The sequence below is a fragment of the Arvicola amphibius genome, chromosome 7 (assembly GCF_903992535.2).
Source record: "Arvicola amphibius chromosome 7, mArvAmp1.2, whole genome shotgun sequence".
Taxonomy (NCBI): domain Eukaryota; kingdom Metazoa; phylum Chordata; class Mammalia; order Rodentia; family Cricetidae; genus Arvicola; species Arvicola amphibius.
In genome coordinates this window covers 80,526,959-80,536,164 of record NC_052053.1, presented here as the reverse complement: position 1 = coordinate 80,536,164, position 9,206 = coordinate 80,526,959, and positions in this window count along the sequence as shown.

Genomic DNA, 9,206 nt, shown 5'->3' with positions numbered 1-9,206 from the left:
GCTCACCGCGGAGCCTGGCTCATCAAACAGAGGCCATTGTTGTCAACGCCACCACTGTGGCCCCCGAGGCAGCACTGACCATCCTCCCCCAATGTCAGGACTGTTTTCCACTTCTTGAACCAGAGTACTGTGCATGCAATAAAGGCTCAATAAATGTGTTACGACAAGTAGGTGAAACCTAGAGGCACATACCAGCCTCCGAGCCCTGCGATCACTCCCTAAAGACCCACAGAGGTCCCTGCTGTGAGTCTCACGCTTTATTATGACTCCAAGTGACTAAAGAGCCGTTTAAGACTGGATACAAAGAAAGGAATCCCTGGAAGTTTGTATCTATGAACCCAGAGCCTCACACATGCCAGGCAAGGGCTCTCCCACTGAGCTACAGCCCATCTGCTTGTTCTTGCTATAGTACCACTGCATATAAACATATAATAGCACCCAATATAGTACGAGTCTCAAGCCTCAAAGGAAACAACAGCAATAAGCTGACGAAAGGGTCTGTGGCTGGGGAGTGGCTAGGGCAGACTAGGCTCAGCTGAAGGTAGCGTTTGCTCGACTTGGGTGGGGCCAGGCCACGGCACCTCTGCTCTGCCCCAGGGAGGGCCCACAGACACACCTGAATTTGGGCCTTCCCTGTGCCTACCGCCAGCAGCATTCCATAGATGGCTCCGTTCCCGCCGCCTGGAATCCGTTAGGCAGCTGGTGCTTCAGCTGTTAAAATACCACAGGGACTTGCTGCTTGCTGAGGTTCCCCAGGGAGGTTAATCTGTCAAGAAGGCTTTGCCAAGACAACCAGAGTGGCACGTTTTGACATTTGGGGAACACTCCTGTTTATACATCACACCTAACCTTACCCCCGCCAGGACTTCCCTGAGCACACAGCTGATGTCTTCTGAAGGTTGGAGGCAGTCGGTGGGGACACAGGAATGTGCTGGTGGGTGGTTCTAATATCCTGGTGTGGCAAAGCGCAGCCTGGGTTGGGATAGGGCAGAGCCGTTCAGATGGCGGCTGCTTAGCTCCTGTCCCAGGATGTACTCAGGACCCTTTGGGGCCTTGTCCCATTGTCAGGGAAGCCCGTTGCATTTCCTTCACAGATGTTCCAGGGAACAGACAGGAGCACAGGCTCAGAAAGAGAATGGGACCCCCAACTGGCTCCATAAGCCATGAATGGAAAAGTCTTACGATAAGAGGAGAGGTCTGTGCAGGTAAAGAAGCTAGACATGGCCCATGAAAGGAGGGGAGGGAAGAAGCCTTAAAGGAATATATAGTGGGATATGGGGATAGTAGAATATATAGTGATTTAAAAGTAGAGAGGGATAATAAAGGTTTTAGTGGGGATGGTAGCAAGAAAACGGGGGAGGAAGAGATTGGGAAAAGGCTAACCAAAGTTAAGGATTTACGTGAAAAGCCTTTTGGAAACTCATTAAACTATAAGCTAATTTAGTAATTAATTTATAACACAAAGGACAGCAAGATGTCTTAATGGGTGAGAGCATTTGCCTGAGGACTTGAGTATTTTTTTTTTTTTTTGGTTTTTCGAGACAGGGTTTCCCTGTAGTTTCTAGAGGCTGTCCTGGAACTAGCTCTTGTAGACCAGGCTGGCCTCGAACTCAGAGATCCGCCTGCCTCTGCCTCCCGAGTGCTGGGATTAAAGGCGTGCGCCACCACCGCCAGGCAGGACTTGAGTATTATCCCCGGAGCCCACGGTGGAAGGAGAGGACCATCTCTAGAGGTTGCCCTCTGACCTTCATATGTGCACCGCGGCACCCATGTCCACACCCGGTAGACAGCCCGTGCTCTAGTGAACGGCCCCACACTCACGCACATGAGGAGAGTGTTAATTGAACTCGGTGGCTTAATTCATAAAATGAAAGGAGCATGATGGTGCAAGAGCAACACATTGGGGTTAGTTTCCAGGAAGGAGAGGAGATGGTGTGTGGTAGATATGACCGAGACACTGCATACATGTATGAAATTGTCAAAAAAGAGGACGAGGGGAGGGGCACAGCCTTCCCCAGTGATCAGGTGACAAGCAGCTTTGATGTAGATCTTGAAAGGTGAGTAGGAATTAAGAATTAAAGGGAGAATTAGACATATAAATAAAAGCAGGGAAATGGGAATCCCCAAATAGGTGCAAAAAACAAAGGTTGCTCAAATTTGACAGAAAAGCAAGAATTATGGGAAAAGCAAATAGAGAGGTAATTATTACTTATTTAGATAATGTATTACATGGGCTGGAGAGATGGCTCAGAGGTTAAGAGCTCCAACTGCTCTTCAAGAGGACCTGGGGCCGGGCGGTGGTGGCGCACGCCTTTAATCCCAGCACTTGGGAGGCAGAGGCAGGCGGATCTCTGTGAGTTCGAGGCCAGCCTGGTCTACAAGAGCTAGTTCCAGGACAGGCTCTAAAAAACCTGCAGAGAAACCCTGTCTCGAAAAACCAAAAGAAAAAAGAAAAAAAGAAAGAGGACTTGGGTTCAATTTCCAGCACCTACATAGCAGCTTACACTGTCTGTAATTCCAGTTCCAGGGAATCCAATACCCTCACACAGACAAACACATAAAATAAAAATAAATAGATATGTAATATATATATTTAGAATTATGTAATATGTAATGCATATATACATATACGGATTACATCATCACCACCATCACCATCATCCCCACCACCACCACCATTACCACCATCATCATCATCATCACCACCACCACCATCACCATCACCACCATCACCATCACCATCACCACCACCAACACCACCATCACCATCACCACCATCACCACCACCATCACCATCACCACCATCACCATCACCACCACCAACACCACCATCACCATCACCATCACCACCACCATCACCACCATCACCATCACCACCACCATCACCACCATCACCATCACCACCACCACCGTCACCACCACCATCATGCCCCTGAGCTGTTAATCCACAAGTGCTCATGGAGTAGAGGGTGCTCATCAGTGGTATTGTCAAGTGATGATGACCCACTTGGCTGTGGCAAGAAACACCTCTACCCCAAGACACCTTTGTGCCAAACCACCCAGACTCAGGATCCCTTTAATACTCTCTCTCCTATTTCTTCCTCATGGCATCTGAGAGACAAGGGCCACTCAGGGTCTCCAGAGTGAAGCTCGGAGAGCGACGAGTAGGAGGAGCCGGGTGCTCCCAACGGACTCACAGGCCATGTCAGAGTCATCCTTAATAATTCCATCCATTTTTGAGATAGGGTCTCGCTATGTAGCTCTGGCTGTCCTGGAACTCTCTAGGGTGGCCTGGAGCACACAGAAAGCTGCCTGCCTCTGCTTCCCACTGGGACTAAATGCATGCAACACCACCCCTGACTTTCAATAGCTGTTTTTACTGAGGGGACCCTATGCTGGGGAGGACATGACAGCTGAGCCAGTGACTGAAGCATACCAGTGTGTCCTGAGAGAACGAAAGGGATTCCCAGAAGTGAGCCTGCCCTGAAGAGCCAGAGGTTCCAGGCTGAGGAGCCACCTATACCAAAGCACAGTCATGGGGCATGGCCAGAGTATGAAATACTGAGGGACAAGGATGTGTTCCCAGGAGCCTAGCCATTCAGCACTCTGCCCAGAGGCTGACCCAATAGATGCTCCATAAACTCTGAGGGACGGGTGAATGGGCACTGAGGGACAGGTGAATGGGCACTGAGGGACGGTGAATGGGCACTGAGGGACGGGTGATGGACACTGGCTGAGTATAGTTCGGGAGAGTTCTAAGCTGACGTGGCTTTGAGCTCCAGCCTCAGCTTTCCTTCACCCTACCTTGAGCCACATTCTTTCCCACGCAGGATTTCTGACCATCTCCAGTAGTAAGAATGATCACATGTTTGGGGAGACTGCTTCAGAAGTCCAATCTGCTCCAAAATACCTCCCCCAGCCAGACCTAAGTCCTGGCTCAAGAATCCACTGTGCGGAGATGGAGCCTTTTCCTCCCACCTGCCCCGCCCTGCAGCTGCCCCGGCCCCGCCCCTGCAGCTGCCCCACACCTGCAGCCTCTGATACCCCAGCATTTTAATGGAGCTATAGATGCCCGAGGGACAGTCGGAGAAGCAGAAGTCTTGTTCTAGGAGGGTCACCCATGACTGTCTTGAGAACAAGACCAGCCCTCCTGCTGACACACACTCTACATAGGTGACCTTTCCTTAGGAACCAAGTCTTGGGGAGAAATGGTCCCCCATTCTCTTGACTAACTTCAGTTGGCCAAGTGCCTGCTCTTTCAAAAATTCCATTAGTTTCTGTCTGTAGAGTCCACTGGGGACCTCCACGCAGCCTGTCCTCTGACGTTATGACGTGTGAATGACCTCTCGTGATCCCTACCAGCCCCTCCCTCGAGGGTCAGCCTCTCAGGCCTCTCCCTGCCAGGACCGCAACAAAGTGTCTTGGTTGGGATCCACAGAACTCTCCAGCAGCTGCTTTGGGTGGTTTCTACTTGTGTCTGACAAGTGGCAGGTGTACAGGAAATCAGCAGCTGTCATCTCCCCCCACTGCCGCTGTGAACTGTCACATATGGTCAGGGCAGTGAGAGCCAGGGAGCAAACTCTGTCGCTCTGAGTCCCTGACTTGATTTCCCACCAGCAGCTCTCGTGCTCTGCCGTCTGGCACACACTGGTCTGTAATGGGAACCTATATCGGGGAACAAGACACCAGCCTCCTTTCTTACGGGAACCCAAGTAGCTAAGGGTGATTCTCCTTGAGTCTCAGGGAACTAGGGCAAGGAATCCAGAACTTTCTATTTACTTGCTATTTCTGTGTGTACCCTTCTCTTTCCTTTTGGGTGTTTTAGTGTGTGTGTGTGTGTGTGTGTGTGTGTGTGTGTGTGTGATATGTATGAGCACGTGTGTAAGGGTGTTCACACCTGTGTGTAAGTGTACAGAGGTGAGAGAGGAACATTAGCTAGACGGTTGTTCTCCACCTGATTCCTCCGAGGCAAGGTTTCTCATGAACCTGGAGCTAGGCTCCTATCCAGCAAGATCCAGCCATCCTCCTGTCTCCAGCCAACATCCACAGATTCTGGCTGTGAATGTTCCAAAATACTAAATAAACAAAGGTTTGGGATCTCAGGCTCCACCCCAACAGGGAGAACAGGACTTTGTGGAATGTTTCCTTACTGATGGAAGGTCGGTTCTATAAGGTGGTGACGTTGCTTGATTCTCCCATGCCTACAACAGTGCTAGGCATGGAGGGGCTACCAATACACACGTATTAAATGTCAATCTTTATAAAAGTCCAAAAGCAAGTCTCTAAAGAATACAGGTGCATCTTCGGGAATCCCCAGGCATTGCAATGGAACGCATACGCCCGAATAACCCACTGATGGGTTAAAGAGACTGCCACGGGGGTATGTGTTAAAGGTGGGAAGGAGAGAAATATCTTACAGCAGGCATTTTTAGACAGTGGTCCTCGGTCATAGGATTGTAACGGGGCATCTGCCTAAGACTGGGCAGACAGGTGTTGGGCGGCTGTGCTTACACAAATATTCCTTGAGTGAGGCTGAGCTGGCTTCCATGATGGCTTGTGGCTCTGGCAGAGTCCTTTGCCACGGTGACTGTCTATCAGGCCACCATGCCTAAGGTGCCTCCTGTATTTACCTTCTTTTTGTTAAAGATGGCACAAGGATTCAGGTTTGGTTCTGACAACTTTCATATTCCTTCCCCTTTTCGTACAGTGAGACAGGGTTGTCAATAAATGGCTTTCAAAATATGGCTGATAGCATGGAGGAACTGTTTACGGTAAAATGGTACTTCAGTTAGAAGCAGAGAATCGGGCCGAGGAGATGGGTCGGAGGGTAAAGTGCTTCCCGCACAAGCTTGAGGACCTGGGTTTGAACTCTGGCACCCACGAAAAAGAATCCAGGCATGGCAGTGACTCCTGCAACCCTGGTTCTGGGGTCTGGGAAGCTGAGGACAGGAGGGTCCCCGGGGCTTCCTAGCAGCCAGCCCGGCTCACTCAGTGAGCTACGAGGTCAAGGAGCCCTGTCTCAAAAAAGCAAAGAGGAGAGCGACCGAGAAACAACACAAAACGTGCTGACCTCTGATGTATAACACACCCCAGAGAGAGCAACTGGATGTTAGCGCATGCCTGTCAGTCTCTCTACACTGAGGCAGTCAAACTGTGCGTGTAAGGCTACCCCGGGGTGTGTAATGAGGTCTGTCCCAAAAAGGAAAAAACAGAGGGAGGGTTATGCCACCATACAGTGGGGTTGCAATAATTGTTTATTATACAACTGGAAGGAAAACGCTTCAAGGAACACATCAAATTGACTCCAGTGATCTCAGCGTGGTAGAACAAGGGCTGGCTTGTGTTCTTTCGTTTCTCTTTTTCTCTACATTTAAATTTACTTTAGCGGACCTGAGGGGATGCTGGTGTGAAAATAAAGGTTTTTGACAAACAGAGTGGAGAGAATGGAAATCTACTGTCTCTTCTGGGGCGTCTCCTAGCCCACTAGAGGCCATGGGGTGCACAAAACTATCTACGCCGAGCAAGATGCCCCTTCCTTCCATAGCATACAGAGAGGCCACACCAGATGCCTGAGTTGTGGGTTCCAGAGACGATGAGAATGAGGGGATACAGTGATGACAGAACTGGGGTAGTTTGACCTGTCCAGCATTAGTGGTCCCAGCCAGGAAGAGTCTGGACCAGGACTGAAGGGTAAGGAAGGAGGCCAACTCCAGAAAGCAGAGCCCAAATACAGGGTCTGAGCATAAGAGGGGACAAATACCAGGTGTCCTAGTCAGAGTTTTGTGGTGATATTTTGTTTGTGATCTAACAAATAAGGCTTGCCTGAAGATCAGAGTGCAGAGCTAGCCATTAGTTAGCCATAGAGCCCAGGCAGTGATGGCACACACTTTTAATCCCAGCAACTGGGGAAGCAAAGGCAGACGGACGGATCTCTACAAGTTCAAGGCCACCCTGGGCTACACAAGATTGATCCGTCTAAGACAGAAACAGAGCCAGGCAGTGATGGCCCACACCTTTAGTCACAGTACTTGGAATCCCACGCCTTTAATCCCAGCACTAGAAAGATGAAGACAGGAAGGGATATGGCTGGGCAGAGAGAGGAATATAAGGACAGAGGAGGGCTAGAGAGATGACTCAGAGGGTAAGAGCACTGGCTGCTCTTCCAGAGGTCCTGAGTTCAATTCCCAGCAACCACATGGTGGCTCACAACCATCTGTAATGAGATCTGGTACCCTCTCCTTTGCTGTATAATAAGTAAGTAAATAAATAAATAAATAAATAAATAAATAAATAAATATTTTTTTGAAAAAGATAAGGACAGAGGACACAGGAGGTCAACCCATTTAGTCTGAGAATTCATAGAGACAAGATCTTGTCCACTTTGGTCTAAGGATTCTATAGAGGTAGAAGGTCTCTCTAGAGGTTGGCTCCTTTACTTCTCTGACATTTCAGCATTTGCCCCAATATCTGACTCTGGGTTTTTATTATTAAGACCAACTAGAATTCATGCAACAGGGTTTCTATTGCTGTGAACCACAACATCTCTTATAAAGGAAACCATTTACTCAGGCTGGCTTACTGTTTCAGAGGTTTAGTTCATTACCGTCATGACAAGAAGCATGGTAGCATGCAAGCAGACAATGCTGCCAAAGAAGGAGCTGAGAGTTCTACATCTTGATCTGCAGGCAGCAGGAAGTGAACTGTGTACCACACTGGGCTCATCTTGAGCATATAAGACCTCAAACCCCGCCTCCATGGTGACACACTTCCTCTAAAAAGGCCATATCTACTCCAACAAGGCCACACCTGCTAATAGTGTCACTCTTTGTAGGCCAAACATTCAAACACAGAAGTCTATGGAAGCCATTTCAATTCAAACCACACATGAGGCCTCTGAATGAAAGGGTTTGGGGCCACAGGGAGAAAGAGCAGGCCAGGGTAGAGAGAGATCCTGGGTCCCCTGGCGGCCCAAGAGCAGAGAAGATTCCAGAAAACCCTTGTTGTTGTTGTTGTTGTTGTTGTTGTTGTTGTTGTTGTTGAGACAGGGTTTCCTTTGTGGAGGTCCTGGCTGTCCTGGAACTATTTAGACCTGGAACTAGTAGGCCGGGCTAGCCTCAAACTCAGAGATCCACCTGTCTCCCTTCCAACAGCTGGGATTAAAGGCTTGCACACAGGGCATTCATTATAAACCATAGTTTCCCTGAGATGGTATTTGGATGCAGCGCGCCCTCTGCTGATAGGAATCTGAACAGCAGGCACCTGTCAGACACCAGGACAATATATTTCCCCACAGAACACCTGGACAGCAATAAGGCCAGGGCTCTGAAACTGGGGTTTACTTGGAATATCAGATTATGATCTGAGGTAATTTTACACAAATTACATTTAAAGGAGTGCATGTAATAAAAATATCAAAATTCTTTAACCCAAAACATACACCATGAATACTAAAATTGCCCTGGACCCTTTCCAGACACTGTGTCTCGTGCCCGCAATCCCAGCCCTCTTATAGTGAGATAGGAGACAAGAACAGAAGAGTCCACTGTACGCGTGCGGGCTAGCTAGCCTGCTGTAGGCTGTGCAGTGGCAGAAACAAGAGAGACCTTGCCCTGACAAGATGGAAGGCAAGAACCAAGTCCCGAAAGCCATCCTCGGACCTCCACATGCATGCTGCGGCATGTGTGGCATGCGCACACCTGCAGACACACACAGACACACACACATGTAGCAGGCCTTCTTTCGGGCCACCAACCAGCTCCCAAATAAAGACACGGAGACTTGATATTAATTATGAATTTCGACCTTATCTTAAGCTTGTCCCAGTAGCTCTTAGAACTTAATTTGCCCTGTTTCTCTTCATCTATGTTTTGCCTTGGAGCTTTTTACCTTTCTTTCATTCTCTACGTCCTATGAAGAAAAAGTAGCCTGTCACAAAGACATTCCAGTGGCTTCTATCAACACCTGCTATTTAAAGTCAGGAGCACCCAGCCGGGCGTTGGTGGCGCACGCCTTTAATCCCAGCACTCGGGAGGCAGAGGCCGACAGATCTCTGTGAGTTCGAGGCCAGCCTGGTCTACAACAGCTAGTTCCAGGACAGGATCCAAAGCCACAGAGAAACCCTGTCTCGAAAAACAAAAACAAAAAAGCAAAAAAAAAAGTCAGGAGCACCCAACCACCCTGTTTCATTTTCTCCATTGAATTTATCA